This window comes from Protomyctophum parallelum (genome assembly GCF_964188405.1).
Source record: "Protomyctophum parallelum genome assembly, chromosome: 16".
Lineage (NCBI taxonomy): Eukaryota > Metazoa > Chordata > Actinopteri > Myctophiformes > Myctophidae > Protomyctophum > Protomyctophum parallelum.
In genome coordinates, this window is record NC_139711.1 from 11,072,932 (window position 1) to 11,083,819 (window position 10,888).

Genomic DNA, 10,888 nt, shown 5'->3' on the forward strand with positions numbered 1-10,888 from the left:
CGCTGCTACTAAGCTTGAGGGATGACGAGGGACATGGTTAGGGTGGAGGATGAGGGAGGTCTCAGCTGGAGCCTGCATCATTCATCTAGCGCACGCACGCACGCACGCACGCACGCACGCATGCACACACACACACACACACACACACACACACACACACACACACACACCTTCCTGCAGGTCTACACTTTCCACATAGCCATTCATCTATAGAGTGGCTCCAGGCCATTCATTACTGGGGCAGTAGAATAGAGGGGCTTGCTGTTGGTGCTGTACCTCTTTATAACCACTTAAAACATACATACTTTGTTGTACATCAAATAGCACAAATGTACAAGCTCATAACGTGTTGCGTCGTGAACTTGAAACACATTGTTGCCATAACTTTGCTCGTCATCCAGAATAAGGACGCTGTCACGCTAGCCTAGCGTGGCTTTAGCATCGCTAGGGTTCATGTGATTAAATCTCCCTGTCCTTCATGTTGGTACTTTTTCTGTAAAGATGGGGACCTTGACAAGCTCAGCACGAAACTGATGACAAATCAAACAATTAAGAATTTCGTCTTTAAGGCTGTCCTTCATCTTGGTGCGGTGACATGATTGTTTTCCAAAGCAGTGGCTGTAGCTATGATAGCTGATACCGTTCTCACTGCTGTTGTGGCAATTACCTTATATTTCCCCCAGGCACATTGGTAGATGAACATCTCTGACTGTCTGGAAACGCAGGACTGAAATTAACTCTCTGGATTTGTTCCTACCCTTTAACCTCTGTCAGTAGCACTGTCTGTCCGACTGCTTGCCTATCTGTCCTGTCCACATGTATGTTTATGTGCCTAGCTGTCTAGTGCCTACAGGCCTAGCTTCCAGGTTGAAGGGAGTCCAATTTGTTTTCACATACATCTGTAAACATGGGCTGCATACAGAGCAAGTGTTAGGATGTGAGTAACAGGGAGGCTGATGAGGGGTTGACTACAGGGACGGGAGTGGTATAATCTTTCTGACTACCTATACCTATACAGTAGATTTTCACCATTGTGTGAAGGACATGAATGTTTTTGAAAAGAGATGCCAGGCTCTGAAGTGAGAAAGGTTTGGGGAAACCAAGATAGAAGAAAGGAAGAAAGGGGGAGGAAGGAAAAAGGAAGGACGGAAGGAAGGAAAGAGATGACAAGCCAACTAACTCATGGATTATAAATGGGCTGTCCCGAATGTGTCAGGAGTATTTGCTGTTCTCTTTCCAATGGAGAAACCTGCTAAATCAATCGGAAGCTTTCCCCACAGTGGACCCCCGGTCATGATCAGTGTAATTTCCTCTCATGCTGGCACATTCGTAGCTTCAGGCAATTCCCATCTCTTCCCTTCCCCGCCTTCCCCGCGCTGTTGGCTGTATCACCAAATTAGCCAGGCTGGTGCTAATTTGATGAGGTGTGTGCGCTTCCCCAGCATGAGTTGCTAGGCGATTAATAAAAAGAGAAAAAAAAAGAAAAAGGAAGAAAAAAAAAGAAAAATATCCAGCCTCTTTAGCAGTTCACGCTACGGTAAGAACATTCCACATTCACATCATCATTAAGCTTCAGCATTCCACTCTTAACTCTTCTAACATTCCAACATTCCATAAAGGTCCCGGATTCAAAGGTCCTTAAAGCGGTTTCCGGCATTCCATGTTCTATAGCACAACCACTATTAAACCGTGGCATTCTCTTTACACGTTCTAACATTCCATTGTGTGTGTGTGTGTGTGTGTGTTTGTGTGTGTGTGTGTGTGTGTGTGTGTGTGTGTGTTTGTGTGTGTGTGTGTGTGTGTGTGCGTGCGTGCGTGCGCCCCCGCGCGCGTGTGTAATGTGTGTGATTATTTCTTTTACACCAATTACTGCAACCCTCCATTTAGCCTTCACTTGCCTGTCTGTATTTCTATTAGCGGTGTACATTTTAAACCATTGTTTTACCAAGGGTTGTTAAGAAATGGGGCTATTGTGGAGCTGTGAGTGTTTCATGAATGATTATTACACTAGCTGGTTAGCTGGCAGCCAGGGACAAGAAAAGAATGAAAGGGGGAAGGGGGCTTGAATGAGCCAGTCAGGAGCTCATACTATGCCACTCTGTCGACCTGACAGCCATGACAAACCCTGGAATTTCACATCGACCCATCTTCCGGCCCTCCACGCACGACTCCTACAATTAGCACAGTAAATTACATAAAAAGACATGCGTGTCCTCTTTCCCAAGTTAACACACTTCTACTTCACTGATCCTCCTTCAGTGGTGGATTACGGAATTATCTTGCCCCTAATATTATTCTTAAGGGTTTTGATGAATTCAGAATAAGAGCACATGTACTGAATCAACATAACTGCACGGATGTTATTTATTTATTTCTCATTCTTTCTTCATTTATTTGTTTTTATAGTATTTTTGTATATTAATACACACACTTATGTTAGAGAACAGTTTTATACAGTATGTGCACTGCAGTTGGATTAGTTCATTTGCATGTTCGTTGCTGCTTGGATTATAGAATTTGAGTTAGCCTGTTCTTTATTAGGATTTTTAATACACCACTTAATTAATGTAGGACAGGGATATGAAATCTCAGACAGAATTTGAATCTATAATTCCAAATATTATATGTCATGTCAATTAATGTTTAAATCTATCCTTATTTATAAAGGTCAAGGTAAATTTAAAAAAGGGTGTAAAATAAATTACACTGTCTTGTTTTTCAAAGTCTAATTAAACTGAACGCAATAGCATGTTCAAAAATCAACAAAACTTTCCATCCAGTTTGGGCTTGTGGCAGAAAGGCAACCTTGATTGATTTTCTTGACTATATTCACTATCTGTTTTTAGCCATAAACGGAGACTCTGATTAGGAAAGAAGTTCAAGGAACTTAAATTACTTGGGTTTAGCTGATTTTGCAGCTGCTGAAAGGTTAATACTAATACAGAATCAGTCATGGCAAATTCAACTACCATCTTTCCTATGCTGTTCTGCGCATTTCCAGATATCCCATTTGTAGAGATAAGCAATTAATGGTTTTGTACTTGTTTCTGCAAGACAAGAAGTGGCATTCATAAACATTTGATGAGCTAGGGGAACATTTTAGCTGTTTAATTCTCAAGATATGTGGTATGCTAGAAAGCATCTGTCTGATCTTTCCATAAAACAGACTTGAATAGGATGTTACACTCAATGTATGGATGGACCTGACTGCATGTAAAATGTATTCCACCGTTGTACAGTGACGCTATTGACCATATTCACACGGTGGCCATTTTGCTCGTATGTCACACTCAGGGTTTCCCACGCCCCCCAAGAAGAATGCAAAATGGCCACTGTGTGAATATGGCAAAATTGAAATCACTGTTTTTGAAGGCTGAAATGCATTTATGACTGAGGCAAACATTTTAGTTTTGTAATATTGTTTACCTTAATGGTGGAAAATGAAACAATTGTAATACATTTTAGTTTTCTACGCTAATGATATTATAGTTTTCTTTTTTAGATAAATTTCTGTCGTAAAAAAATATATACATTTTCAATTATTCACTTTCACTGGCCTTAACATACATTAATTTGGAGGGTTGCCACAATATTCTAGTAATTTTAGTGTGTAGACTGACTTCGAGGCTGTTCTAATGTGAGGTATTCTGAAGATGAAACCTGTGACATGCGTCTTTATGGGGCTTAAACATTATTGCCATAAGCATTATCACCATCATCATCAACAGAAGCAATGCTCTTATTAGCAGCGGGCTTTCCAGGAGGGGCACATTACCTTGACCACCAAAACAAACACTCAGGATATACTCTGAGGACACCAAGGAATGTAGCCAACCTAGTAACATGATAGCTCATAGATTGGCCTAATGAAGGTAATGATGGGATATATCATGGTAGCTACGGTCTGTTAATAGGTAAAAAGGGGTTGTGTAAAGAGAAAACTTAAAGTAGGGTTGGGGGTGAACAAAACGCCTTATTCTAAGTTTGAGGTGTGTAAGAATGGGTGGTGAGTTACCTTTGCTGTACACTGCACATGGTGAACAAAAGAAATCAAAAAGATTGTGAACATCCCAAATACATTTCAGACCATCAATCAAACATTGTTAGATAATTTAAATAGTGTAAATCACAATTGTGATGTTCTTTTTTTTAACAAATACAAATACAAAAATACAAACCTCCTCTTGTTCCTAAATAATCTCGGCTAAAACCCTTTTCCGGAAATTCAAGCAAGTCAGTGAAACACAGAGATGAATAGATATAGGTCTACTGTACAAAGTGTTACTGATAGTTTTTCAGGACAATATTTGGCTACATTCCTGTCTTATCCGACTGTGTCTTGGTGGCGACGCCTACCTTTAAAGTTCGGTCTGATTCTGGCATCGTAACCCGACACCTTGCCCATGAGTTTGTCCAGGAAATCGGAGGGGGCCATCGGAGTGGTGGCTTTCCTCGCCGCGGCCTCTTTAGATGCGGCCAAGCTGTAAAAGACAAAAGAAAGCGAGAGAGGGAGTTAGTGAACAAAAAAGTGAACGTGTGTGTGTGTGTCTTTCCATCTGGTTTCCCACCACTCAGGTCCCTCATTGCCTGCACCACTCGGAACACAGAACAGATCAATGAAACACTGTCACACATCTTAAATGGCTGTTATGCATACAAAGGGACGCCATGATAGAATAGTTGAAATCATACTGTAGCAAAGGACGTATCAAAATAGCATGCATCCTCTGTGAGAATGTACAAACATTCCCCTGTCATTTAGAAATAGAGGAATGGAAGCGCTGCAGGGATCTGTTAGTGGCTCTTAGATGGGTGCTCTTTGGTGATACAGGTAAAACCATATAGACACAAGGTATCCTTCCTCCAAGTAGTACTGCTTGTCAAAATGTGAATTGCAGACTTGAAAAGAAAATAATCCAAGGCACTCCGTCTTTGGTTAAAATGTAATGGTTTATTTGATGATGAGCAAGGCAATTCCCCTGTCATTCTATCCATGTTTCTCTGTGATGACATGACATGTGTACATTTTAGTCAGCTAATACACCAGATGTTGTGGTTGATGAGTCCAGAGAAGTATAGAGATGCACATTTGACGATAGCCTAGACTAGAGGAAGCTTTTATGACCAAGGTCATTAAATACCAACCACTCCCACCATCTCAGACCTGGGCTATAGGTGCAGACTATTTGGCAGCCTATAGGACATATCCACAGACTGGTTGTTTCAACAACTTGGGATGCCAAAAAAGGAGGCAAAAGTATAAAAGTATTGTGCTGTCTCTGGCGGAGACACTGTTACTTATACCCATATAGTACTGAGTGACATTCTTATTGTATCATGAAGACATGCCATGATTTTGTGAATGTAACCTATACTGCACCTATAATATGTATGTTCTTGTATGCTCTCCTTTGTGTGGACATAAATAAATGGGTAAAGTGTGTGTGTGTGTGTGTGTGTGTGTGTGTGTGTGTGTGTGTGTGTGTGTGTGTGTGTGTGTGTGTGTGTGTGTGTGTGTGTGTGTGTGTGTGTGTGTGTGTGTGTGTGTGTGTGTGTGTGTGTGTGTGTGTGTGTGTGTGTGTGCGTGCGTGTGTATGCGCGTGTGCGTGCGTGTATATATGTGTTTTTATAAAAAATCTAAAATACCACATTATACAGAACTTTTCCCATTGTAATTTGAAATGAGTGTAACCCAGCTCTACTTTAGAGAGATCATTGTCATATCATGTCATTATGGCAACACATGAGCACCTAAAAAGAATGTAGTTTTTTCTACAATATGAACAGCTCCACAAACGACTGACTGATTGATTGTACTGTGGCATTTGCAAAGTTGACTTTTATACCGTGTTAATCAGAAATTCTTTGCATGATATATTATTGCCAGCGTGCCCTTTATCATCTGCCCTTTATTTTATTGTGTATGAGTGCAATAATGATGCTTGCATCATAGTCCTTTCCAATAGATCCATTCCACACACCAAACCACCAACACTAGAAAAATTACCTGCTTGAAGGTTTTTCCTTTCGTGATTAGGTTGTTACTTTATATATAAAATATAGACAGACTAGAATTTCGCGGCCGCTTTGCGGCCGCTCATCCCAGAGTTACCTTGCAGCGCACTATGGGAAGAAGGAAATTGCGGGAGTTGACTCCACATGTAGTAACGGATGGGTTATTAGTTATTATTATGTGTCCTTATTAGTGTAGTGTAGTCAACACTTTATGGCTCATGCACTGCCCGGTATTTGCTCCGATTATGCTGTCGGGAGAATTTTTGTCGCTGACCGACAAAACGGCTGATCTGACGTTAAGCGGTGCCCAAAAGGTAGATCAGGATCTACCAGTATAGATCACAAAGGATTTGCAGGTAGACCACATGACATGGCCCTAAAGATATATATAATATAAAAAACGATTTTTGCATCTGCCGCTTGAGATGACCTGAGATGACTTGATTGATTGACATCAAAAAGGGCCTGTCAGCTCAAACACACAATGCAATACTTGTTGTTGCGTACAATCATCAGTAGCAAAGTCAAATACCAAAAATAAAAACCAATGGGATGATAGTTTTATTTTGCTGGTCGTTTTGAAAGTAGCTCTGAAGTAAAAAAAAGTGTGGGCAGCCCTGGTATAGATGATTATATATATATATTCATTCCGTGGGTAAATCCCTGGCTGTAGGCTACCCACATATTGGTAGCATATTACCTATATCAGCCCAATATTGGCGTTACGCATTTCAGTTGAATAATGTTGTGTGCGCACTTGCGCGTGCGGAGAAAGACAGTTATTTAATGAAAGTCAAGATTATAACGTCCTGTCTCGCTGGCGCCGTGTATAGGCTGCACGGCTATTCCTGTGTGTGTGTGTGTGTGTGTGTGTGTGTGTGTGTGTGTGCGTGTGCGTGTGTGCAATGAAAAGTACTCGGCAGGCGAAATGGCGAATTTGAACGGTGTAATTGTAATAGTTTGGAACAAACCAAGTTCTGTGGAAGAACAATGTTGACGTAACTAAGCGATTCGCTGAGTAAGCGATATTTTATATACAGTGATTTAGAAGGAATAAGCAAAATCGTGAGGCGAAGATTCCTCTCCTTCCTGGTTTTATTCTCCTGCGGACAGGACTGTCAGGGAGACTATCAGAGCAGCACAGGGGAGTGGCTTAAAAGACGGGGTAGTAGTTGCCAGGTTCGCGAATTGTAAGCGAGTCGTAGTGTGTGTTGAATGACATTTGAATGGCATTTGTGGGCTTGTGAATAAATTTTCTCACATGTAATTTGTGCTCACTTGCATAGACCTGGCGAATTTAGCGTGGTGAAAGGGCAACAGTGTTCCGGGGGTGTGGGTGCTTCGGGCGATAATGTTTGTAGTAAACAAATGCATTGCCGCCGTGAGTGTGGACGGGAGGCATCTTTGGTGGCACTGCAATGATAATTTTTTGGCAGGTGGTGTCGAGTGTTGGCGTTGGGCGCGATAGGAGGAGATAGGTCCCGTACACTGCGAAGGTAAGTGTGTGACGTCACTGCCGTGTGAGTGTGTGTGGGTGTAGTGTGTAAGATGGTGTTGTGGGTGTTGCAATAGCGACGTAGCTGTTGTGGCTTTGGGTTTCTTGCCATGTGTTGGGTACAAGTTCTCTAATATTATAATAGATGGATCCCAATATAGTCCAGGCCCATTTCCTACATTCCACCATTTAGCATTTCTTCTTACTTTTTGCTACAACTCCTATGGATTTTGTCCAAAACTCACACAAATCGCATGTGATCTCTTATCGTATCGTATCGACATGACTCAACACACAAATTAGAATTTTCAATCAGTGAAAATTAAGACAATTATTCAACCGTTGGCTTCAACTGTTAATGAGGGAACAGCAGAGAGGGACATTATCTTACTAAGCATAGCATTAATCTCCAACAAATTAAAATGACAGGCGACACAGACAATTGCTCTTCACCTTCTACATGTGAAAACTACTGCCTTCCTGTGGAAAAGATAACACTCACTCAATCTGGAAGAATCTCTAAATGCAGGTGGTTATAGACACATTAGCAATACTGTCACTTTATCAGTAAACTATGGATCTAGGCCTGTCACAATTATTACAGATAATCGCAATAATTTTTTGAATAATCGTCATATTCATTTTCATGTTAATGTCAATATACATGTATATTTTTAAACTTCTGAAATGTTGTAGCTGAATGTTCACGGTTGCATGTGAACATACACAGTCATGCATTTATGTGCCACTGCACATAAATGCTAATTCACACATAAGGACGCATGCAAAAAAACGTAACACGCATCGCCTATTATGCTGTGTTAAAAATAAACATGTGCAGTTTACAAATGCACTTTCGCACACCGTCAGATGCACACATCAGCTGACCAACCAACTATTTGCCCTCATCAGTGATGAACATGTGCCAACAAATTACCATGTGGAGGTGTGTTGTGTGTGTGTGTGTGTGTGTGTGTGTGTGTGTGCGTGCTGACCACATCCTACCAGCTGGCCAGGGTCACCCTGACCATCTAATCTTAAGTGACTGTTCAAACCGTACTCTCTGGTCACAACACACGCACGCACGCACACACACACACACACACACACACACACACACACACACACACACACACACACACACACACACACACACACACACACACACACACACACACACACACACACAAATATAGTGCCTGCTGCTGCTGCTCCAACAGCTGCTTACAGATCCAGCAGACCTACTGTTGCAGTGAACACACACACACACACACACCCTCCTCTCACTAGACCTCTCTGACATTCAAATTATCTTATCAAAGGCCAATCTGTCTAGAACTGTGTGTGTGTGTGTGTGTGTGTGTGTGTGTGTGTGTGTGTGTGTGTGTGTGTGTGTGTGTGTGTGTGTGTGTGTGTGTGTGTGTGTGTGTGTGTACTGTATGCGTGTATGTATACAGAATAATGTATGTATAAGCGTGTGTGAGTGCATATATATATATGCACGTACGTATTGTAATCTATTAAATATTTGCTGCGTAATATGGGGTGATGAAACAGAACGAGCGAATTGCGCACAATGTGCCCAATTGGCACAAATCAAATATATAACTTATTTGACTAGACAATTAAACACAATGGGCACAAGGAATTGACTGATTATAGGAAAATTTAAATCACAGAGATAAGATAAGACAGATCGAGACCTCTGAGCTGTGAATGTTCTGCGTCGAGGCTCCTCCAAATCAATCAAACGGATTCGCATTACGGATATATAAATGCACCATTTACGGATGGTTTGAAGAGGCACTTTTCGTTGTCCTAAACCTGTGTGAATAACATAGCAAATATACGGAAAGTGCATCAACATGCCTATACAGACACACCTCCACCCGTAAATATAGGAGTCTGCGAAATGTATAGTGGGTTGTGTGGCCGCAAGATAACGTAGTGGAAGTGGAAGTAGCATAGTGGAAGCTCCTAAATGCATAACTCCTAAATGCGTAATTCACGGATAATGTTTAATGCTTGCGGGTAAGGCATGGCATACGTTAGAGCCCACAGTGTGATGTAAGTACACATGTACGTACAGTACATAGATGTGTGACGTACGTACGTACACATCTATGTAGTACGTACATCACACTGCTACACTTGGCTTGAGTTAATCTTAGGTGATGAAGTCTTATCTGGGGGCAGAGAACAAGTGATAGATGTGCATGGCACCATGTCCTCTTGACTTCAGCCACTAAAGGCTCATACATAGTCTGGATTTTCGGTGGTTAGGTGACCACCGAACTACAACATGACGTCACGAGCCGCCACCGCTCCAGCCCTTCTCTCTGTTTTTACTCACCACCGCTCAACGTTATTTCAGCTCCGGTGGTCAGCTCACCACCGGAGCGGTGGCCACCTCACCACCGAAAATCCAGACTATGAATAGGCCTTAACACTCAAGGGAGATTTTAGGTCCTCTGTTCTTCTTACTATTATGTTAACGACATTGAAGTCGGCCTGTGATTGTAAACCTGTTCTGTTTCGTTGATGACGCAGCTCTCCATGTCAGTCTGTCACCATTATAAATCAGAAGTAGAAAAAGTTACAGCATTTGGTTAATGGACAATAAGTCTCATGAGTCAATACTCTTTGGGTCTAACGCTAAACTGAAGAAGTCCCCTGGGTTCTGAGTGAGGGTAGGTGACTTTGAAATGACAGCCATGGAAGAAATTCAAACTGGGACAACACACAGTAGATAAGAGAGTGTCAGTATGGCACAAAAATGCTGGGGATGCTGACATTTCTTCCAGTTAAGGGGGATTTTTTTGTTGCCACTGTCGCGAAATTGCCAAATTTTATTCACGATTACGAAAGTATATAAGTATATATATATATAGGGTCCCTATTCTGGGTCAATGAAGTTGAAGGGTTTAAGTGGTTAAAACATACGTACTTCTGTGGCCTACAGGCAGAGTGAACAGGAGATGTGACACTGATCAGTCCAGCGGTTTGCAAGACTACACACACACACACACACACACACACACACACACACACACACACACACACACACACACACACACACACACACACACACACACACACACACACACACACACACACACAGAGACACAGACAGTACATTTATACAGACAGATCCTCTTATACGGCTAGACTTTTGGTCTGTTGTCCGACTCTCATCTGTCTGTGCCAGCCTGTCTCTCTCTCTCCACACTCGCCTCGCACGCACTGTGCTTTACTTGTACTTGATTGGGTTTTAGACTATAGTGTTATCGATTATCATATTTTAGAAAAGTCTCAGGTGTTGAAAATAACCACGCTAATACACCGTAAGCAATGCATCTAGAATGCAATGTCCATGCC